The 25,349-nt window shown below is 39.0% G+C and overlaps 1 protein-coding gene across 3 annotated transcripts in view; it reads left to right on the plus strand.

Moving 5' to 3' along the window:
• The window catches only part of bsk (mitogen-activated protein kinase dJNK), a 159,571-nt gene that overhangs the window by 56,028 nt on the left and 78,194 nt on the right, over nt 1–25,349 (plus strand). Inside the window, exon 1 of one of the 3 annotated variants that reach the window (XM_022066613.2) lies at nt 4,102–4,545. The exons of the other annotated variants lie outside the window; for them this stretch is intronic. The gene's annotated coding sequence lies outside the window, so the exon portion shown is untranslated. Of the gene's footprint in view, nt 1–4,101; nt 4,546–25,349 lie in introns of those variants that run through there. 3 annotated transcript variants of the gene reach the window in all.

Below are 25,349 nucleotides of genomic sequence, written 5' to 3' on the forward strand. Positions count from 1 at the left end.
CTTATAGCTGTATCTCCGTCTTTTACGTCTTCGTGGCGTTAAGCTTAAATAAAGAGAAAGTGTCTTTTGCCCGATGTTTATTTTAGATTCCGTGTGGAGAAAATTTTGCTAACGGTCTGTACGAATTGTCATGTTTTATGCATTTGAATCGTAGTGATTGATACATAACTGTGTTTAGTTTAGAGGCTTAATTTCACTGTCATGGATGTCATAATGTCTTAAAGTACATCAGTTAAAGGGACCGGCTTAAAAGTTATTTTTTCTGCTCGTGTTTAAGTTAATAATTACCTCGAATGCTGTTTTATTTAGAATCTCATGATCTGATTCTGGTTTACTATTCAAAATCCTTTGTTGCTATAGACACACCAGGTACCCAGGGATTGGGATTAGCCTCTTCTATAGGACCTAACAGAATAGACGTTTTCAAGCAAAGTCATCTCCCCGAATCGGAGTGACTTCGTTTTCAGACTACTGAACGATAGATTAATTGCAGAGAACCACTTAGACGTTTGTGTTAAGTTAACTTTATCTTCCATGAGAATTCGCCGGCAGAATTTTAGCTATGAGTGTAAGATATTGATTAACATTGATGCGTTTAATGAGTGTAGTGGTGGTGCAGTATGTAAGGATGTGTGTAAATATTACTTTCATATTCGGCATGCGATTCTGTAACATTTACACGTTCTGGAATTCAGAAACTGTAAATGCAAGTACGGCTGTTAGCAGAGCGTATGAACTAAACTCCCTTTGCCCCTGCAACTTCATATGTAGACTACAAGGCGGAGAAAGAAGTCGAAGAAGTTGCCACGTTGAGAAGGGGAACAGACTTTTGTGTGTTTATTGCTCCCGAGAGACAACGTGTTACAAAGAAAGCATTGATGTCGTTTCACTATGTTTGTGATGCTATATTACGATACACTTTAATGTATGTAGATTGTTCCTAACGAGGTTCCAATTTTCTGCTAGAATTATATTAATCAGTTATGATATACAGCAATGAATATCTCAGTTTGTAGTTTTTGTATATTTGATTTCCCTTTATTTGCGTGTGGTGTAGAGAGATTTGATGCTGCGTACGTGATTTGAAGAAATATCAGTTAGAATCAGCTTGTGCATCTTCGTCCTCGTTAAAAGGTTTAGGCCGATTGGACCCATTCCGAGGTTACTTTAACTGTTTGACCCACCTCGTTCGTAGTGTTCCAAAATCTTGCATTCCTCTAGGTCTGCGATTGAAAGTAAGTTTGTGTGTGATACTTAAAATGTAATCTGCCATTTCTAAAGCTTGAATAGTGTGTTGTAGGAAACAGATAGGCCTTTGTAAGAGATTATTTGTATGGAATGCAGTAGGCTTCATGGAATGTAAAGGTTTCTTGCCAGCTATTTCTGGCCTTTCAGAACCCTAATGCACCGCACCGTCGTCGAGTGGTTTAATGTATGTTACAACTAACAGCGTGTCTGAGACAGAAACTGTCCCCCTACCTATTTCTCAGTGATTGTCATGTAGTTACTATGATTGTGTTAAAATTCTTAATGTTTCCGTTGTGTCTCAGAATTTGCATCAATATAAAACTTTTGTTATGTAATAATGTGTTTGTCAGGGTGAAAACTGTGTTTTCAAATTCGGAGAACATTTATTAAGTCTTTGATGTAAGATATCGTCCAGGCTTGCTTGATATAAAAAACTTGACATTCTTGTAGTAATCAGTGGTGCTGGTACTCAGGCAGTGAAAAACTAACCCACTTACATATTTTTCTGACATTGTCTTTTGTGCTTTGTTCCAGGTAAGTGAAGTGGCCCGCATTGTATGTGTACAAATACTGTGGTCATTACACGTAAGTTGTGAACTGTCCACCACCTAATGGACCGAATTCTGTTATTTCTTATTCATGGTAATACGGGCGTGTGCAATGCTACTCAGCCTGCATAATTATGAATAGAGTACGTGTTATTTATTTTAGTTTAAATGCTTACAGTTTTCTGTTATCTCTAAAATGAATGTCAAAATTCCGCATAGAACTTTGATTTATGGGCTCTGTATTAAAAAACATGTACTTGATAAGATATTTATTTTCATTCCAAAACCAAGCGAGCCTTATTCTGTTGTGTGTTTCCTGCCACTGATAACATTTTTAGTTAGTTTCTTGAAACTCGGCCGTAGGATTGAGCACAGCGCTTATATTGTTATTTGCACACTAGTAATTTCCCCTTTCGGAAATCAACAAAGTGCATGTTCAAGGCATTTCTATTTCTCATTGATTACTGCATTACATATTACGTCATTGACAGGTTCTAGTTTGATACGTGAGACTTCAGGTTCTCACTGCCGCGAGTATGCAGACTGTCTTCTGGGATGTTGATGGAGGCAGGAAGCACCTCTGAAACGTCGGTAAACTTCTACCAGTCTACACGGCGCAACATCCCAGAAGGCAGAGTCATCTCACTAGCTTGTTACGTTTTTTCTTTGTAAAAGGATTCTTGAATAACGTGTTTGCCTGATTTTTTGAGTACTTAGGAAGACAGCGTGTTTATGAATTATTAGAGTGGTTTATTGATGTTTCTTAGCATAGGAAACTTTTTTTGTATACATGTCTAGAGGTGTATGGAACGAAGTAATTAACCGATACTCTTCTGGATTTTGGCGCCGTCAAGACTTGTTGGTAGATACCAACGTTTCGGAGAAACATACTGTATCCATCTTGAACCCTGAAGATGGTGGTAGTACGAGTCTACACTGGGTCAATACATAGAAGAACATCATCCTCACTGCCTTGAAAACTTAAAATCTCACTCAGTAATTACTACCACGGCTTCAAGTTTAAATCATGCCATGCAGCAAATTCTGAACCAAATTATTCGTATCGTGACTACTAGACTGAAGTTGCAGAGTTGCATGGATCACTCCACTATTGATTCTTGTACTTGACCTACTGCATCTACTGCTGTTTATTCAACGCCGTTTGACGAAGCTTAGGCTACCAGAAGCCCCTCACTTTATTTCCAGATGTCTGAACACATTATTCAACACTCTTCAAAGTAAACAAGCAGCAGTATTTTGTACATAATTGCACACATCGTTGAAGCCTTCAATTCACATGTGCATGTTTTGTTAATAATTCACGCTACTAGGCTGTTTGCCATAACTGGAACTTACGGGTTAAGTTGGAATACACATTGTCGCAACTGTTTTTCCTTCGACAGTTACAGAGAAGGCTTGAAGTATGTAAGAGTATAATTTCACTTGTATTTTGTATGGGTGTGAAACTTGGTCTCTCACTTTAGGGAGGGATATAGATTGAGGTTGCTTGAGAACAGGGTGTTTAGGAAAATATTTTATCTAAGACACGTGGTGCAACAGTAGATGGTTAAAAAAATTATTAAGAGCTCATAATTCTTGCTCTTTACCGAATATCATCGTTAGGGTACAAGATGGATGAAACGTAGTACACATGAGAGATGAGAAATGCGTGCGAGATTTTAGCCGGAAAACCAGAAGCTACGGGGCACTTCGGTGGCCTAGAAGTGGATAGTAGAATAATGTTAAAATTTATTTTAAAAAATAGTGTGTGAGAGTGTTGACTGGATTTATGTGGCTCGGGATTGCGGCCGGCGAAAAGCTCTTGAGAAAATCTAGTGATTATTTGTGGTCAAAGACTAGGCATTTCTCGAGTAGTTAAGTTGTGACAGTTTATCAATGTGGACGTGCCTCTGTGCGGTAAATTGTGGGTTTTATCCAGGCAGATGCCATGCTGTTATCTCAGATTACACTACCACCTGTTCTTCCAAAGTTCAAAAATGCCGTTATCACATGATTTTTCTTTCGGTATTGTATAATAACTATTTAATTTTGCGTAACATCTTCATATGAAGACGTGTATAAACCCGGTGCATGTATTGACGTCATTGGACTCCAGGTATCACGATGTGGTTAAACAGTACATCATTCATCCCGGCTGCACGCACGAGAAGGCGTGTAGTTAAGGCGACGCGCGCGTCAAGACAGACAGCGCCATCAGCGAGCAGTCGCTTCGACCGACGGACAGACGCTGCCGTCACTCGCCTAGTTGGCTGCCGTGCACAAGTAGTGTGTTGAGGGTGTGAGTGCATGTTTGTTTTCATTTACATGGAATTCGTGAAGGGCGTGGTGGTGGTGGTGGCTAGAAAACTTTTTCAAAGATTAGACGTGGCCTAAGAATGACAGATAATAGTTACATAGATTGGACATAAGTAGACGTTACGGATTTCCATTAGGAAAAATATCTATTTCGTTGTGAAGTTGCAGTAAAGAAATTCATTTTAAATTCCGAGCATGAAGCAGCGTAGTGACTCTTATGTATTTCAACTTTTTAGAGTAGTTGGAAGCTTGTTACGAGAAAATCTGTGAATGTAATATATTCAAAAAGCAACATATTGCTTCCTTCGTGGTGATAGCCTTATGCCGCGTGTGAATATCAAGGCGCTGTGGTTCTACATAACACAGCTTCGAAAAACTGCAACAATTATTCAAGATTTCATGGTCCACACTTGCTTCATTTAAGGATCTCAAGGTAGAGTATCTGAGATCCTATGTTGCCTGTTTTCGTTTATTGATGTCATTTTATGGCGAAAAATGCTTTGTGCAGTTGGGTTTATTAGCGTTCTGAACGTTTGTGTTTACCAGTTTAAACGGCAGCACTTCTGACGTAATATATTGGTTTGAATTTTAGTGCGTGCTAGAATAATGCCTGTTAAAACGAAACGGTATATTATTACTACGTGCTTGTTGTATGCTTCACCGATCTACAAAGTGATTATTTTGATAAATTTACAGTCCATCATAACAGAATCGTTTTTAAGTCAGTGAAATGCTGAAGTGGTTGAAAGTAGGCGATCTGTTATTTTGTGTGTTTCATATGGCAGTTTAAGTAAATATTTAGGAGGAATACATAACTAAAGTTAATTTGTTTTACTGGTTGAAGACATCAGTTTATGTGAAAGTTCATTCTTAATGTGGTTTGATTAAATGATGGAGTCGGTGTAGCAGAACAGTGGTTAAGCTTTAAGGAACACGTGGAATTGGTATATCTTACGAGCGTTGTGTTTATACAGGGCGTTTCTAGATGATGTGATATAAATGGCAGGGGAGCTTCAGGACGTCAGTTTGAGTCAAAAATGTCCAATGAATATAAGTCCAAAAATGCTCAAGTAAGAAGCGACAGGGATAACGTTCAAGGGCACAGCTGGTTCAGTCAGCATTACACCAGAAGATTGCAGTCTTCTGGGGTGTTTCTGCATTACACCAGAAGTTGTTAACCGCGTGGGACGGATTCATAGGAAATCATCTCATTGGTGCGTCTATCTTACCAACAAACCTTACTATTTCCCGGTACTGCGACATCTCTGTGGAAATTTACCTCATTCGTTGTTCACGCGACAACAAATGTGGATTTTTCACGGTGGAGCTGAAGTACATTTCAGTGTGGCTGTTCGGGAACGGGATCGTGGGCAGGCATGCAATTCCCCGGGCGTTGGATCGGTCGTGGCCACGGGTTTTATTTGTTATGCGTACAGACGCACTCTTTATACCTTTCGAAAGAAATGGCGAGGGAGGAAAATATTTCAGTTATAGGTTAGTTTATTTTCCCCGTTTTGATGTCTACAGTAGTTACCTGGTTTAAATATATTAGCGTGTTTGAGAGTAACACTTAAACCTTGTTCTCCAGCATTTTCCTCTTTACCTTAGACTTGTCTTATGAAACTTCAGTGTTATGCATACTTTAAGACTCGTTCACCCTTACTGTAAATTACAGTAGGTATTCTGTTTCTTAATTTGTTACCGATTTATTCTTATGTAGATGAACTGTGTGGATGACAAATGGCTGCATTGAGTCCTTCGTGTACTCACTGAAAGTCATTCAGTCAATAAATTACTCGCGTTGTAATTAACGCGAAGGTTTATTACCGTGTTTAGAAGACCCCGCCTGAATAGCAAATAAATTTGATTAATGAATACACATTTAAATATCAGTAATTTGATATTTCTTCTTCCATTCTGTATTGTGTAATAAACTAATAAAAATAGTTTTAATTGATATTATAATTGTAGAGACAGTTTGGCAGGCCTTGGGCATCTTTATTACAGTTTTGCTGCGTGTGGTTAAATCTTATGTGTAGTCCCACACACGGCGTAAATTCCATTCAAACGGTTTTTTTCTAAATAAAATTGTCGCCCGTCTGTCAGGTTGCCATTCCATTACGTTCAGGCCTGTTAATTTTGGTTAAATTTACGTTTTATATACAGTGAATAAGTCAAATTCTGTGCTTTTTCTGCAGAGGCAAACTTAGACGTAACCTCATCCCTGCGACTGCGCTAAGTTTGTTTCCCACTCGTGTGTCTGCCACTTTTCTCGTTCTTCGAAGCGTTGAAACATGCATTTCAGTATTATCATTGACGTTAACAGGTTATAAAGTTAAGTATCGTCATCATAAAGTTGGACGTTGACCGTAGTACGGTATAATAAAATGATTAATATTTTCGTTATTTGCCTTGGATTTACAATTTAAGCTTTAAGTTTTAATATAACTTAGTAAGCGAAACCGCGGCAGTGATTAAGACAAATTTGATGCTTAATATGAATATGCCTTATGCCACTAGTGCTGAAGTTGGCCAGCGGCCGTTATCGGGGCGCCAGTTTCGACGCAGTGCGACGCCTCGTGTGGAGGCGGATTCCTTGTCCCAGTTTTTATGATATTGGCTGACCTGTTTCTGCATTGTCCTTTCTTATTTTAGAAAGGAGTCTATATTTTTATAGGTTATGGTTTCAGTGGGGTTGTGACATTATTAACTTAATTAGGCGTACTATCCCGATCCTGGTAGACTCATACAACGGTAGACATCTTGCCACTGCTAGAAACTTCCCTCAATAAGGAACCTTTTTTGAGAAGCATGTGTGATTTTACCGCTGATGGTTTTGTTTGCTGTAGAAGAAATCTCGTAAACCGAAGGTCTGATCTCATACTATGTTACATAAATATAAAAAGCGCAGAAATTTATTGTTATGCGTATTGTTATTGATTTCAAGTATAACGCCGGCTCATTCAGAATGTTATACCATTCCTGTCTGCAAGTGCCCGCATCGGTTGATTTATCGAGAGCCATTTTCGTAAGTGCAGGCTAGGTGAAGGTCGTGAGAACTGTGGTTCCAGAGATCGGCTATCCTGACTGAAGGCTTTCGTTGTTTTCGTCTGTCCCCACATGCGAATTCCACATTAGTATTTTAAATTAGGTTTTCTTTAACATTTGCCTTAAAGATGACCTTACCTAATACATAAATATGATGCTGTGTGCGCATATTCTAATGTGGAATTTTTTTTTTAACAGTTTTCCTTTTGCTGTCGTGAAATACCATTAAAATCTGTCTAGAAGTCACGGCTGGTATGTACGCGTACAATATTTTGGGGGAGGGGCGTCAGCTTGTGGTGCCAATTTGCACGCGGTAGAGACAGTGGTATTGCAAATCTCATTTTATGCACAACTTTATAGCATAACTGTGGTGTCTTCTTTTAAATAACAGTGGAGGGCCGTCTTTAAGGGAATATACGTTATCCAAATGCGGTCTTGATCTTATTATTATTGTTATTATTCATTTACTACAGATACAAGCCACTCGTAGATAATGGCGTACTGTTGTAAAGCTAATCGCACGGCAGATGTCCTGCTGCACAGTCAGACGTCACTGTTCTTAGCATTTCTTACAATATGTGCACTATTTTGAAATAAGGATTCAGTTAATACTTTCAGATATTGATATATATATATATATATATATATATATATATATAGCGTGTGTAGTGTTTCTGTAATATGCTGTACGTCTTACTTAAGGTGATTTTTATTTGTTTCATATTAATAGCATTGGTTTATGTACGTGATCACCCAGTATTCGAATTGTCAGGACTTTATTCCAAGCACGTGGAAAGTAAATACGGCAGTGTAACGACTGGTTAATGAAGAAACGAATGAAACCAACTCCCAAAACACCTTAACCTATTGACAATCCGTTTTTGTTACGATGCTGATATTACCTCTGTCCTCCGAACGCGCTGCTGGTTTGATTAGAAGCGCATCAGACATGGTGCGTCTATATATGTGACTTCATTTTTCCCTGAAGCTTCGAAGAAGACTTGAAATCCGCTTGTGAAGACAGTTTTACTGCAAATACCACGCTGTTTACGAGTCCACGGGGACAGGGAAAATAGATCCAAATGGACAATCAATTATTGTGTCCCGGGCTCCGTTATTACTTGCTGGTGTTCTTAAAGAACGTTTTATTTTGTTGTCTGCCTTCATGTACTGCAGTAAAATGTAACTTTTGAGACATAATATAAATTGGTGGGATACCGACATTAACATAAGTAATTTTTCTTTTCGTGTTATCAGAGCACCGATAGTTCAACATTTGTCCACAGATAACATTTCCGAGCTGAGACCAGTCAGTAGAAATCTTTGATTCATGGGGGTGGCTTTTATGAACCCATTTTTATCGTTTTATTCAGCTCTTCATGGTTTACGCTGTCGGCATATTTCGACTTCACATAGTTATTCTATATTTTTTAAAGGTATGCCTGGGTCTTGGCATTAGTGTGGTTTGTACTGTAAAATTTGATGGGTATCTTTACGTCTGTTATTCTCTCCAAATGGTTGATCCGGTTGTGTTTGTTTCTTTTTTGTACTAACTGTATTTTTGGTTATTTCTTGATATCTTCCTTCTTAATTTGGTATGGTCTAGTGCGGCCTGTAACCGCTCCTAGGAATTCCATGTGTTAATTGTAGATTATATTTTGTCACTTTATAGGTAATTGAAGTTAAAAATACTTGCTGTAAAGTGGTGCCGGCAGTTACCATCATGAATTGGAGCGGATGAAAACCTGAGTTGATTCTCCGATGCAGATTGGAATCGGAAATCTTCCACAGACACGCATGAACTAGAAGTAATACTAAATAATTCCATCAACTATATCTGGATGATGAGTATTATATGAACGGATGCTGCAATAAATTGCTTTCGATTTTTGGCAAGAGTGCTGGTATTTTTTCTTTGCTACTCGTAATATTTCTATCGCACACTTCAGTAGGCTACGTACAACAGGCGATTTTCATGTGATCAGAACTACTTGCTTGAAATTGAGCATTAAGTTTCTAGCCGGCGTCTAAGTTTTATTTCCGTGTTTTTACGTCGTGATACCGAGACGCACTGGTAGACTTATCTTATGCGAACACACCAATTCACTATTGTAGAAGGAACCCTGTCGCATTCGTCTTGAGTTCCCGTGACATTTTACGACTCTTTTCATCTGTTGTGTAAACGTTGGTCTTCAGAACACTCAGTGAGGTCCGGCGATCGATGTGGCCACAGAATTAAACTTGAGAGAATGTTGTGTGAGTGAGATAGATGGCCGTCGCGTTACGGGTGGGTGAAAGACGGCGACGGGTAATTCGAGGAAGTGCACTCCGACGCGTAGCACAAAGGTTCTTTGATGTTGCTCGTAGAAATACAAATTCCGTTTTTCGACAAATGAGACACGCTGCTCTTAAAATAAATTTTTATGTTTCAAAAAACTTGGGTTCAAAACAGTTTCAACATTCATTTTGCTGGGTTGCGACTGAAGAAGTTTAATGTTGATAGATGGAGGCCAAGTCAAGAATTCAATGCCCTTCTCGTGTATTTTATCGAAAACTGTTTATTTTATAGAAATGATCGCAAGTCCATTTTTATTGCATTGAGTTGTTTCTGTTGTTGTTCTTAGAGTTTATAAGATGACCATCAACGAGATGTTTTTAAACACACGATTTGGTTTTTCTGTGAAAGTGTTTCTCTGTTGACAAAAGTAGTATTTTTTAACATTTTTACTCGAATTTAGTAAACAGATTAATAAAAATTCCGTTCAGGGAAGAACTAACACGCGTCATATGTTGAATACACATAATCCATAAATTAGTTTATACATTTTTAGAAATTCCCTGTCCGCGTTAAGCGTGTTCCTCATGACCATGGCATGGTGTGTTTTGATGTTGCGGTCTCTAGCTTGGCCCTGTAGAGGGCAACTCTGAATCTGTTGAATAAATAATGGCGGACCTCGAACGGCTTGGGGTTGAGCGTGTATCTATCAGCCTCGTCATAGAGCAGTTGTATGTTACGAAACATCACAAAATCTGGGTTAAAAAACGATGAACTGAGTGAAGGAAGATGGAAATTAGGAGGCGCTTTATAATTTGTGGTCTGCACGTAATATTATTATTAGAGTGATTAATTCGAGGAAGATGAGATGGACGGGGGCACGCATGGAATAAATGAGAAATTAATAAGAAGTTTGGTAGAAATACCTCCAGGGAAGAGACTGCTGAGATACCTAGGCGTAGATTAGAGGATAATTGTGAAGTGGATCATGAAAAAGCAAAATTGCGGCCCAGACGCTGACCTCTGTGGCTGCGATAATGATGTTTTGGGATTTTGCACTGTGTAGTGTGATAAAAGTTTACCGTTGTTTTACGTAGCGATGAGTCATCGCCCTGATGGAGCCACTAAAGCCTCTGAAACGTCGGTAAACTTTTAGCAGGCTACACAGCGCAATATCCCAGAATACATGCTCATACTCGCCGCCGTGAAAACGGGAAATCTCAAGGTAATGTAATTCTGGGATCCATAAGCAAGGAGCATTTCTCTACCAGCGAATTCTTATCAGTTCCTCAAAGGTGATTCTTCTCAGGTGACGTCGGAAATAAATTTCTTTACCATTGCATCTGCGACGCTGGAGTAAAGTTCTTCATAATCTCTGGTGTCATCGTAAAATAGAGCTCAGTGGTCAGTAGGCCATTTCAGCTGCCTTTTACGCCGTCGGAAAGAGCCCCTCGGTACTCTACGTATGGTGTCTGATTGGTGATGTCGATGAGAACGTTTGTGTACCACTGCGCAGCGTGGCTCTCAGATCGTCACGACCATAACAGATGTGTTGACAATGGCGACGCGGCTTGCTTAAAGGCAGAAATACTTTTACTTAATTTTATTTCAGAGTCATTGTTCTGGTGCGGGTTTAGTATTTACATACTCAGATGGCACCCGGAAGGGTAGAATCCCAGAAGTGAGAGGTCATTGTCGTTCCATAATCCCACCTGTCGGCGTATATTAGTTTGGAACACGTTAGACCTAAAATAAAACGTGAACTTGTAACGGGTAGTTCGGTTTGACAGTAACTGTGTTACGCAATTTCCGATTTCGTTTGTGATTGTGTTACATGATATAAAATGTAGGAGAGCTTCCAGAAGACGAAGACTGAATGCTTTGTGCACGGCGATACAGAAATAACAGTAGGACTATTTGTATAATGGAGGCCATAATGCATCTCACTCTCGTCTTTATCTCCCAAGTGAAATTTTAGCATCCATTCTCTTTTATCTTCTTCCATTTCCCCGCATACAATAGCACGCAGAGACTTTGCTCTCTTTTGGAAAGGGGACGACCCCTCAGAACTTAGTTTTCGTACTGTTTCCAGATGCCATTTCCTTGTCATGCAATTTACTTTCTTATATTAAAGTTTGTCTCTTTCTTCCCGCGTTTTTTTCTTTCTAAACATCCCCGTGTCTACGTTCATTCCCATCCTCTTCATGTCGTGTGCTTGTTTTCATCTCTCTCTGTACACATCCCTTCTTGTGTCTCCCTTGTTTTATTTATGGTGTGCTATTCTACAATGTAGAGTCGTGCATCGGAGAACAAATATATATATCTGTGTGTGTGTTTTGTTATAGGGCCTGATTTTTTATTCATCTTTAGGAATAAATACAGTAAGTAACAAATTAGTTACGTTAACAAAGAAATTAATAGCGGATTAAATTCGTGAAATCTTGTTAACATTAAATTGCAGTATCTTATTTAAAACGTCCTGAAATTGATACGTAAAAGCTTATAATGTAGAGCTACATGTTTTTCACGTGTATGAGAAGCGTGTTCTGTGATCTTACATGAAGATCAAAGATTAAATATATCTGAAAACGAAGTACTGAGGAGCATATTTGAACCAAAGTGCGCGAGAAAGTAGCAGGATGATGGAAACATTGCATAATGAGGAGCTCGTTAGTCTGTAGTATTCACCTAATATTATTTTATTTAATATGCTAGAATCAAGGAGGGTTGTTTTATTATGCACAGGAGATGTAGCACGCACGGGTAAGCTGCAAAGTGTATACGGTTCTTATCCGCAAAACAAGAAAGAGAAAACTACTTGGGAGTCATATGTTTGGATAGATACTAAAATTAATCTTAAAAACGTTAGCCGTGAGGATGTGAACTAGACCTATACCGGGAGATGCTTAAAGAGACTGAGGAAAACCATGAAAAGTCTGTAAGGTAGCCGGTTGTCGGACCGAGATTTGAACCCGGAACCTCCCTAATACGAAACAGGAGTGCTGACTGCTCGCACGATACGTTCGGTCGATGACGATGAGAATGATGATGATAATGCCGACGATGGTAATAATGTAAGATAACCAACAGTAATAATTAGCCACTACCGGAGAATCGTCAGGGCACTCCAGGAAGTGTGTCTGAGTGTAACAGCAGGTGGACCTTCAGTGTGGAGCTGAGCAGCTTGTCATATGCCGGGCGACCAATAAAACTCGTCTCAGATATGTACACGATACGTATTAGGTCTGTTTTACATATTTACATTTGTAAACATTTATAATAAGACACTTCGTACATGCCATGGCTATCAGTGAAACCCATTTGTAATGGAGAATGAATGAATGTGTTTATGTTAATGGCAGTAAAGATAATGTTTGCGTCAGTTCTTTTCATTAGACTCATACTTTCTGCAAACAGACAGAAACATTCTATTTTTTGCAGTGCAGACAGTGAGCGTTCTAGCAATGAGTTTTCATTCTCATTTCCTTGCAGCATCTGTCTGGTACAGGCCTAAACGGCCCACCCCACCACTTTGCATGCACTCTGGTTTGGCTTTCGCAGTCACCCAGACTGACTTCTGTAAGCAGGGAATGCTATTGTAATTTCATTTACTGCTTTCTTTGGCATACCTTTCATTACTTACGTTTATTTGTACCTTTCCTTTCTTCGGTTTATATGGTGATGGAGGGACTGAAAGGGGGCAGGGGTAGTATTTAATTTGGCATCGCCCTCATGATAGAGGCAGCAAGAACCTCTGAAACGTCAGTAAACTTCTACCGGACTACACGGTGCAACAACCGAGAAGACAGCCATCTTAAGTTCTTATCAATAACATTGATGGTAACATATGTTTTAAAAAGTATTTAGGAATGGATCGGGCTTTGCTCCGTGGTCATATAGGCTATACAGCGATTTTGTGATCTTGGAAGTTAAGTCTTCGTTTATCGTTTGAAATTGCACGGCATTTAAACCAGTTTGTAACATCAGTGTTCCTGTGCATGAGTTCGGTAATCCCTCACTTTCTGCTTCTGCTGGAAAAAGCAGTGCAGTTGGGCACAAAACGAAATTCATTCCCTCTTCCCAATACATCAGAGAATTCCAGAAGATATCTCCCTCTAACCGTGACCTCCCGGGCATTATTTGCCTTTTTCCCTGTTTTTATCAACAGTAGATCTACGAGGTAGACGACTGGTTTTCCCCGTATTCAAATGCATATCGTACTTGCTTAACAATGGATGTCACAAGCATGCAACTAGCATACTGTGGCAACATGTCTGCGATATAACGAGTCTCCCAAACCGCTCGTATTTGATAGTCTGTGTGTATATCGAAAACCGTTGCAAATTAATTGTGTTTCTCGTAACAAGCATAAAAACAAAACATATCGTGTAGAGTTTCTCGTAGCAAAACCCCATTCCAGTGTTCGGCTTTGTAGTTCGTTTTAATGGGATGAAATTGATTTAGACTGGCAGTGAACTAACTTTTATTGCTGACGGTCAAATTAACAGCTGTTATCGTGTTCGCTTGCCGCATTGTGATAATGTGAACGTATTGTACTAAAACTTATTTTATGAATAATTTAATAGACATTTCTGGAGGGGTTTGAATTTTAGTGCAAGGCACGAATGTTTAAAACAGCATACTTACGTGAAAGTTGACGAATATGACTCCGGATTATTTAAAATAAGCTGGCGTTGGATTAATGTGTTTCTGTTACTAACAACTCCCTGTTTTAATTGGGCAGATGACGGTACTGAGTAAGATGAGAATATGGTGAGGGAGGTGGATGTAGTCGCTTTTTGTTTCAAAATTGTGCCATAACATTCACTATTAGGAGTTGAGGAAAATTGGAGGTAAACGCAAAGAACATTATGGCCAATTGTTTGTTTCAAAAAATACTTTTATTTGTAGTGTAAATATCGTAATAAGACCACATATGCCGTCTGTACCAAAGCACGTATTTATTTTCTCGGGCTACGTACAAACGGATGTGAGAAAGCAGGATTTGAAGTTCTCACGGCGAAAAGTATGAAGGTGGATGTCTTCAGGGTTGTAGCGCCGTGTAGTCTGGTAAAGTTTGCCTGCGTTTCAGAGATGCCCACTGCCTCCGTGATCAGGGTGTCAGTATGCTTCTACCAGACTACACGGCGTCACAATCTGGAAGACAGCCATCTTCGAACGTTAGTGCTCTTTAAGATGCAGTGTATGTGTACGAAGATGGCACTCTGTTACATATGTTATTCGGAATCTTATGGATCTTGAAATATCCTGAAAATAAGATGTGTCAGCTTACAGAAATCGTACTTGTATTAAAGTTGTATTAAGATGAATCCTGAAATTCTGTGCAGTTTTACTCACTATATCGTATCTTCTGTACCATTAAAAACTTTTATTGCAGATGTAGTCATTAGAAGCTTCAACAAATTAATAAAAAATTGACAGTGGAGCCACGGTTCCCTAGTTAACGTTGAATAACGTTTAACTGTAGAAGTATATTTGTACTGAAATAAAATTTTATTTACACATTAATGTATACATTTACATCTTATCTATACGTGACGTCATCCGCCGACAGCTTATCTATGTGTTGCGTCATGTACTCAACACACTCTAGAACCGTTCTTTGTTGCCAAATAAATGGCCAAAACTCCTAAACCGTAAGAGTTAGCTCAAATCTGTTTGCAAATTTGAAAAGCTCGTGTTTATTTACGTATTTCACTCGCAATATGTCCGGATCTAACTCTTACGCTTTAGGTGTGGCAAGCTGTTGAAGTTAAGGAACGATGGTATAGTTATTACATGTTTTGGGTAATTATTTCAACAATGTGTAAAATATTCATTATAGAATAAAGTAAACATCATGTAGAATAAGCCCTTTATTTACTCTTTAATTTACATACAGGTTTATATTCTCTATCTTACATAGGTCTTGAGTTATTGGCGTTTAAAGAAGTTACACACTATCGTTACCTTCCGTCGAGTGTACCGCGATTTTATAAACGTTATTCAACGTTAAAAATGTTTAGTTTGTAACTGAACAATTTCTATTTTCTTTCTTGTATTCAGACTTTAATTCTCTCGTTTCTGTTTCGTGTGTAAGATTTTCGTTGCATTTCACAGATGTTCATGAAAACTGTCATGCTGGATAAATGTAACTTATAATTATACTAGCGAGCAAAATTGTAGCTAACTGTTATGCATTTAGGTTTCTTCCAAGTGTTTCTACAAAAGTCCTTTGTAGAAACAAATTTATCACAAAATGCTGCATGCAGCTAGAGGCAAGGGCAGTTTTAAGGAGCTTATAGTAATGAATAGAGATATTAATCTCGAATACCAGTTGAACTATTTTATTATCAACCTCGATTTGAGAACTACTTCAAGGAATTCGTCTGTGGTCGACGCTGCTGTTAATGACTGCGTTCTTCCTCTGTCTGTCATTAAAATACGAACATACCTTGTTCCACAAAAGGCGCTTTAGGTTTGCTGTAGTATTCACGATTAACGTAAAATAAGCTAGTAAATTGAATATGGCTTGAAATTACGTCATACCTCAGAGCCTCTGAAACATGTTCTGACAGTAATAGCCCATGCCTGTCAACAGCAGACTTTACAAATAATATTAAAGTAATTTCGACGTAATTTAATATTTTCAAATCTAATTATATTCCTTCGCCTGTTCATTCAGCATGTAAGTAACTTTTTGCTTGTTTTCTGAAGCACGTGCCGCGTCTATTAAGAAAGCCACCTTGTGCATGCTACTTGGAGTATGTATTTTGGTCCCTGTCATGGTCCATTAACCTGACTTATAAGTGGCCACTCGTCACGTGGTAACGAGCCGTGCGGTCATTTCAAGACAGATGAAAACATACAAACATAAAAGATTCATGAAACTTATGCAGCTGTCGTGTGAAGGTAAGGAAAATGGATTCTTTCTCGGAGGCTAATAAAATGTGAGTGTACTCAGGAAGGGTATAAACTTTACTTGACGAAACTTTATGAAAGTGGGTGGATTAGTTTTTGACGGGAAGCTCCTAGTTGTTTTTATTGCGCATAGTCATATGAACTGTTAAGATAAATGTTTGGAAAATTGAAAGCGTGTGTGTGAACTGGTCCAGGATAGACTTGTGAACCTATCAATGAACTTTCTGTTTTCGTAATAGACGAAGAAAAACGGCAAACCCTATTCCACTTCAGGATTAATACGCTATGACACAACAGATTTTGTGTACTCCATTCTTTGTTTACAGAAATATGAAAGTCTAGTATTTTTCCGAAAATTTCTCATGTATTTATAGACCCATGTGTATAATAAATTATATGCTTATTTATTAATATTAGTTTTAAGACGTTTGCTTTCCCTTAGTTTAAAGCTGGTGAACATAGATCTCTCTCTCCTCCCTTGTTCTGCAGTACAACAAACAATTAAAATAGATGGTCACTGTTGTTGACGATCAGAATCAATGTATCGTATTCACTGTTACTCATTAATTAAGATCACGTTAATTTTTATCGTTATGTTGTGAGAAACATGCTTGTTTATTTTCAGAACTTTGGGATAGCGGAGAAATGAAGCGAGTGCATACTGTTAGAGCAAAACTTGGTTTTAAAATGTATGATATGGAAATGAGATTTTAAGACCTGGAGCTGAATATTAAGCAAGAAAGGCAATTGTGACTTCAAAGAGAAAGTACAGTACGAGGATCAAATAGAAATATTAATAACTGTAGGATGAATTGGGTAGATAATGTGGAACGGCGGGGGGAAAATATGCATTTCACCCGGAGTGGGACCGTGTCCCTTTGAGTCGCGCCTTGTACTTCGGAGTGTATCATCGCGAGAACTTTTGCGTTACCTTTTTTTAATGTTTGCCCTGAAAATGTTGGCGAATTAAACCAATTGGGAGAAAATAACTTCCCGTAACTCTGCACACGTTTCTCGGTCTCGGAACAGCACTGCCGGAAACCATGTTCTCATAATCACGCGAATTAAAACTAGCGACACTCTTTTTCCTATTTATATATTTTGCATTGTTTCAACACTCTCTTACGCAAACGGGTTAGGTCTTATATCTTACTTATAATTGTCGTCGTTTGTTTTAATATTATCTTCTGGTTTGACGGTATTATACGTATGAATATAATTGATATATATAGGATAATACTGCAAAGGACATGGGGAAATATAACGGATCTTAGATGTAATGTGATATGATAGACCTACACGTATTCATAATACCACAAGATATACGGAGTGGGGAATAACTCCTTCCCCCCCACCCCCGCCATCTGTTTTACATCCGTTCATACATGCTACTTAAGTTATTCTGCTACTCTAAAACCCCTTAACTTATACCCCTAACCTATACTCTGTTATTCTTTTTTTTTAAATACTTTATCGGTACTTAAACTCCCAACTTATTTTCTGTATTTTGAGTTTATATTCTTGTCCGGTGTTGTCAAGAGAGAGGCTGTTATTCAGTGCAACCATTCGTTTTCGTTCAGTAAATTTCAGTCCTTTGTACTGTCTAATCTTGCGACTTTGTGTCCTGCGCCGATGTCTTCTATAAAAGCATTACAATTTAAGAGGATTTGAGGGAATACTTTCTTTGAGAATGACTGTTATTATGGATGTTCTATAAATACGTTCACATTGAATGCCGTTACGTTAAATATAGTTTCCAGCGAGTATGGTATAACGGAGAGCATTTGAAACTCTAACATTTATTTTGTCAGGATAAAATGCCATGAATTACACTGAGCGGAAGTTTAAATGAAAGGCTAGCGCGAGAATGAACATAATTAAGCATTTGAAGACCAACCTCGTCTCTCACATTCGCAGATTTCAGTGTCGGAAAGCTTCAGGAAGCATGGTGTTAAAGTGTCCTTCGTCAGTGTCGCCTTCACGTCAAACCCGCTTCCTCTTTTACGTCACGGTTTCGATATTAAAATATCAGGTCCTTAGAAGAAGATGCTGTCAGGTCCTGTAATGGCTACTAGTATCAGTGCCACGGCTTTAAGCACAATTCTCTATAAATAGTTTTCATAAGACGTGATTACATGTTACCTGCCTACATTAGAAGCGAGAGGTGTATTTCATTTGTCGCTATGAGAACAGGTAGGTCGGTGAGATAATGGGATACAGTCCTAATGATCGGGGAGTTTGCAATACAGCCGTTTCTCCTATAACGCGTTTTCATAACGCGATTAATTTGTAAGAGAAAGTTGTTTCCGAAACACGAGTGCGTGTTGGATATAACGCAATCGAAGTAAAGCAAAATCACTTAATTCAGATGAGTAAACTATAAACGCAGGTGTGAAAAGGGCCTCGTTTTTTACGAACACTCTTAGTGAATTATTTTGACTGCTTACCATCTACGCTGTCAAGAGAACTGTCAGCTTTACCCCCAAACCTTTCTCTTCATTGAAAGTACGCAGCTGTGAAGAAGAAATCCTCATACTTCTTCACCTGGGAGTTGATTTGTTCTCTTGTTTCATTAATCTCTAGGGTTTTTTAATCCTGTGGATTAGCTTTTTGTGTATTTCATATATCACAGACTTGAAGCCCCTTGTATGATTTGAGTTTTTAACAGCTGTGAGTATGAATCGCCCTGAAGACGGAGGCAGTATTACCTCTGAAACGTTGGTAAACATCGACCATACTACACAGCGCAACATCCCAGAAGACAGAAATCTTGAAGCCCCTTAATTACGTCTTGTGCCTTAGGACACCGCCTTCCTGTCCCTGTTCCCTTCTGGCCTTACTCTAACGTCTCGTCTGCGTTTACGAAGTTGAACCCATCGTCCTCGGCGAATTTAGTCCCGCATCATTTGATCTTTATTAATCTCCCATTTGAATATCGTCTTCCTTAACTTTGACAAACAGCCACTGAAGATGTTGGAAAATACAGTCGTCTAAACTAAATTTACCCGTACTTTGATATTACCGTCTGCCCATGTTGAGACGAAATGTCAGTATAAAGGACCCATGAGAGGAGCACCCAGCGTGGAATGGAGATGTTTAGTGACTTACTACACTTAGTAGCACTCCCCTTCTCTCCTGTTTCCTTTTGAAATATCTCTCTGTCTTTCTCTGTCTCTGCCTTTGATGAAAACTTCATCAACTAAGTTAGAGCATATAACTGGAAAGTTGGGTCTGGGATAGTTAATTTACACGGCAGTGCGGTATGAAATCTAATTTAATGTTAAATCCTTTACGCCTGTTGGGGTGGTTGGACAGTGCATGTTAATGCTGAAATCGCAAGGCTATTTGTGACATCCTGTGGCATGGTGACGACTGCATGGTTTCTTCACCATGGATAAAGGAAACTTCTGTCATGTGCTATAACAGTTATTGTTCTGAGTCACGAGAAATGATCAATAAGCAGAAACGTAATCAAGTGTTTAGTCAAATGTCGTTATGTTTCTCTGTCTCAACGAGGCGATTGCCCTGATGATGGAGGCAGCAAGTACATCTAAAAGTCGGTAAAATCTATCAGACCACAGGGCGCAACAACCGAATAGGCTTTTTTTTTTGCCTCTAAAATCACCGTAAACCAGGCTCAGAATAAACCATTGGAATTGATATGTAAACCGGGTTAGCTGTGTTTAGTGACAGGCTGAAATGTTGGAGTTCAGTTTTTCTTGATTTTGTCATGTTTTTTTTCTCGTAAAAACCATCTGTTCGGTAGTTTCTTATATTGTATTTAGTTTGAAAAATGTAGAAAGTACTTTTTCTGATATACTGGATTTTCAGTCCTTTATATGTCTGCATGTTTGGGACTGTAGTTGAAGAGAACGTACTTGTTACCACATCAATAATTGCATTTATAATTTAACAAACAGGATTAAGGTAAATTAATTACGATTCTATATTGTTTTGTTGCCCTTCGTTGTTTTCAATAAAAGGGGAGGATTGTTTATTCATTGGTACAAGAACTGCTATGTTGTTTGTGTATTTGTAGTTATTTCGTGGCAGCGTGTGTTTTGCTTTGAAGTTCCAGTTTCCCCAGTGGGGTTGTCCCCGAGAAAATTGTGTGTGTAGGACGTGTGCTGACGACGGCAGAAGTGCAAATCCAGTCATGCTTATTAACTTTAGGAGCAGCTTGTATACATGAATCATAAAAATACCAAATAATTACATTCAAATTGTCCTTCACACTCTACCGTCGTCGTTAATTAACTAACTATAATTACGTTTGGCATCAGTAGACGAAGAGTGTAGGTGCTTCGGAAAGGATCGGACATTCTAGGGTAACGACGTTGTAGTAGTAAGATGGTGGTCTGCAGAATGTGTGTGACTTACCAAGAGCTCCTCTTTGGGAGAATTCATGAGGTGAAAGTACAGCAGAAAGCTTTTACTACGTTTCTTCTTTGCTTCTGTCATACACTTGTGTGCATAAGTCAGGACCGCGCGCACATGTCAGAAACTCCGTGTTTGCCACATTCATCAAGCGAAGAAGACGAATGTGTCACAGTAATTCTTGAGTGCTTGCCTACAGACGTCTCCGTGTGTCTTCTGGGATATTGCGCCGTGCAGTCTCATAGATATTGACTGACTTTTAGAGGTGGTTACTGCCTTTCTAATTATTTTGAGGTCTGTAATTTCGTTCTTATGCGAAGATTGAGTATAATTTATAACTATGAATTATTTGCGTTATGAATTTCCAGCAGAGTAAAACGCACTTGACAGCAAGTGTATCGTATGCATAAAACACGACGTTTCGTATATTTACCTAGAAAAGACCTTACAGGTCTGTCCCACGTATATCATACCTGTATGGTAGCAGCTTCAAGTTCCAAAAGTTAACATTGCTAATCGCATTGTTACTCATTATGTTGAAACAGTAGCTTCTGATATGTTTCTCTTTGTCCTTGAAGCTATTTTCAAACAGGAACTACAGACCACTTTATGTAGGCCCATGTCGCGCAGTGCAAAGAAGCTTAAATAACTTTTAGTTCTGATGGAATGCGACCAGAATGAAGTTTATTGTGCAAACGTCTCTGGTAGTGATTATACTTTATTTATTAAAATGTAATTCCTTTCATTTTTGGAATATTTTAGGAGCCCGTCTTAGTCTTAGGATAGCTGTGTGTGTATTTGGAATGTGGTCTTCCGGGTTATGGCGCTTTGTAGTCTTTGAAAACCTCGAATCTTAGAATGTGTAATTGATATATGATATATATGAACGTGTGGTGGACATGTAGTGAACTCACGAAAATTCCTACAGATTCTGAACTGCTTTCGTAGACCCCCAAATAATTTAAATATTATGTTCAACACCTGATGATGGTAACAGTCTGTTGGAACTCTTATTTCTAATGGGGACGTGAGATTTTGGGTTCTCGTGGCGGCGAGTATGAAGATGAATGTCTTGTGGGTTGTTGTGCCGTCTAGTCTGATAGAAGTTCATCGACGTCTCAGGGATGCCAGGTGTCTTCATCATCAGAGCGATGTGATAAATGTTTTTGTCGCTTTGCAAAGATATGGTGGTCTCATGCGCCTACAGCTTGGTGTTCATACAGTAAGACAGTAATGGAATACATTCATATTCGCACACGGTGATGATATAAATACTGACTGTGACGAATTGTGAAGACGCATTTTCTGCAGCGCCCCTAGTGGTGCGTTATGACGCCCATTCTATAGTTCTTGTCAGATCATCTACTTTTTCTTTTGTAATGTTACTCTATCTTGAAAATTTTGTGAACTCGAATGCACCTTCTCGTTTTTCGCACGTCGTTAAGTATTCTAGGCCGCGTTATCGCTTCATCTGCAAAGTTCGTTGGATGTGATAAGGGTTATCATTTATGATTGTAGTGGCGTTTTGCCCCAACTCCAAGCTAGTAACATCAGTAAAGAAATATTGCTTCAACATCTTTTATTGTTGACACTACTTTTCAAGTTCTCTTGTAACGATAAGATTCTTAGATCTATAGTATAGCTGTGCCCCCCCCCCCCAAAAAAAAATCTTATTTTATCACTCCCTCAACTTCGACCCTTGCAGTGTTTCTGTTTATTACAACTCTCTGTAATCCATACACCCTTACCAGCCATTCATTTCTTGACCAAGGCCTAAACAAATTAACATTACTGACTTTTTTCTTAATAATCTCTTTTTTTCACTTTTCCGTCATCCACATTTTTTTACGACATTACATGCGTCTATGGCAAGATAATATTAAAGTTTATAGTTATTAAAATGGATGTAAGGGTGTGGTGGGCTGGGTTTACGTAGCCCAGGAAATGGAACAGCGGCGGACCCTTGTGAACACGGCAATGTGCGTTCCGGTTTCGTGTGTTTGATGTGTATTTTTGAATTCACAGTGGTGCATAGGGATCGAGAGATCCAGACAGGTCGGACGAGTGTGTTTGAGCTCTTTGGCTGCTGCTCTTAATGCTGCTCAGGCGCAAAAAGGAGAATTTAATTAAGAATTCAATTCTATAGAGGTACCAAGTCCGAAGGCAGCCTGCTACACTAAGGGGTGCCACAACTCAGCGTCAGCTCAGTCCTAGTTTATTTGTCGTTACAGCCTGACGTTGACTTTTATTCGGTACTGATGGATTTAATGGTAACGTCACCATTTAAAGTTTCTTGTCTCCGTATAAAAATAAGCATACAAACAAGCTGTTTACACTATAAATGACACTAGTGCGAAACGCGTTACGACCTCAAGAGGTCATCATCAGTGGAAAAAAGGGGGAGTTTGCGGAGTATTCACATGTATCTGCAGCAGCTGAAGGAATCGTCAGTGCTCACAAATAAAAATAAATGCAACTCGTTGTGTGTCCGTCACGCAAATGACTGTCGTGTCTACCCGTTAAAATTTTAATAGCACATGTAGGTTTAAGGTACGCAAAGTCGAAGTCCGAACTGATGCTGATATCACGGATTCGAATTTTTCCAAGTTTATGGATAGTTGCTTGTGTTTTTATTACCGTCAGTGATTCTGATCGTCGCCGATAACCCCTACACGTTCTGGTTCCATCGTGTGATTGACGACCCAAGCGCAGTGCATGTCCAGTGAAAGACGGGTTATCCATCACGTCGTGCGGACGGCGGATGGCAGTCATTATGAATTGTGATTGGAGAGGTCTGTGGAAAATACGGTCGTGGTAGTTGCCTGATGATACTAAGGTTATCTAAATGTTAGCGGGAGTATTAGTCTCGACATGCGATTTAGTGATCTGAATACGAGACACGTGTTTTCTTTTACGATATGAAACGCGTTATATAATTGGGCAGTTGAATCGCCATTCAGTAATATTAACACATGTTTCACAAATCGTTATATAAAGGAATGCCAGTGGCAAAAAGAATGTGGCCGGACCGTTGATGCACAAAGCAGCCTTAATGTCTGATGAAACCCTCTTCGACTGTTTGATACCCCTTCGGCTTTGATGGGACATGAAGGAATGCCATTAATTAGCAGCTTCTAGAAGGCAGATCTCAGGACAAGAGGAGAATGGACCTCTCGATTTCCTTGTTGTACCTTGTAGACTAAATGCTTTTAATTAGAGAAGCCGCGTGGCAACGCAAGGTACTTGCCACTGTGGTAAGTCTTGTGCCTCTTTCCTAACAATTACAGCACTCATTTTTATCTCGTGAGACTTTTATAAATCGACGTAGCTTATTTCGCCATGTAATCATTATTTAAAGGCTGATAATAACACACACTACAGCTTTACATGTTTCATTAAATACTCATTGGCGATTAGTCGCTCCATTGTTAGGCAACAAAGCAACGTAACAAGGGGATGGTGTAACTGGATAATTAGGAGCTTCATAATTCGTACTCTTAAACAGAAATACAACATTTTAGTAGAGAAACTTGAACTTGGAAGACGTTTGTATGTGTAGATGGGAAAATGATGTCAAAATATTTATAATGTATTCAGGTCAGTGTACTGGATTTGCCTGATTCTGTACAAGGTTCAATGGCGCACTGCTGTGGACACGGCAATGGACTTTGGGTCCCAAAAGAGCAAGGAATTTATTGATTAACTGAGCTAATGTTGGTTTCTTAACAAGGAATTGAATTGTGTTAGACGAGTGTTGATGAGATAGGTCTGTTGTGTTGTGTAAGGTATAGTAGGAGATCTAGATGGTCCAATGGAGGCATTTTGTGCGAAGTGGTATCGTTACATTATCGTTATGTTCTTATTTCTTTCTTATTTTCAACTTATGTCACAGTCCAGTGGTCAGTTTCTTTGGCAGCTTTGAAATGAGAATCACAGTGCAGATTTTAGTAAGGAGAAAGGAGATTGAACTGTTAGCTTTGAAATTCCAGTGCTGTATATTTTACTCTTGTACAAAACTCTTCTTCTGAAGTACGGAATAGTAATGGATTTTCCGTAGGAACAAGGCAGTCAACTCGAGAAGCGTGTTTAAGACACTTGTTTGTTTTCAAAAACCACTTCACCGTAAAACTACTTACTAACGATAAGCAGCTTAATTGTACTTAAGCCTCAAAATAAATGGTACGCCTTGCACGTTTGCTTATTGCTTCATTAGCGAGAAGGCCTGTACCCAATGCTTGACCCAGGCGCTCAACGACCGGTCTGGTCTGCACTGATTGACAACTTCAGCCGGGGGTTGTATGACCGGATATATCCGTCATTGAATTCCGACGGTGAAAGCCTCTGAGATTTCACCCAGCGCTAACAGTTTCATGGCCCGTTTGACATGTTGGTGTTTCAGGTATAAAGATACAGATATGTTTTGTTGATGTCCACGTCTGAGGGTATTTATTCGCGCGATGTGGATTGAAGAGAGAATAAAAATGAATATTTTGTTCCCGTATTTACCATGTGCAATCGCGAAAGTGAATTTGAAACAAATGTAACCACATGTACGCATCTCACTGAAGGTAATTTTATATCTGAACCGGTCGCTAAGAAACAGTAATTCGAGGGAG

Source organism: Zootermopsis nevadensis, unplaced genomic scaffold (assembly GCF_977971745.1).
Source record: "Zootermopsis nevadensis isolate Lab colony 2312 unplaced genomic scaffold, Znev_1.0 Znev_ptg000030l, whole genome shotgun sequence".
Taxonomy (NCBI): Eukaryota; Metazoa; Arthropoda; class Insecta; order Blattodea; family Termopsidae; genus Zootermopsis; species Zootermopsis nevadensis.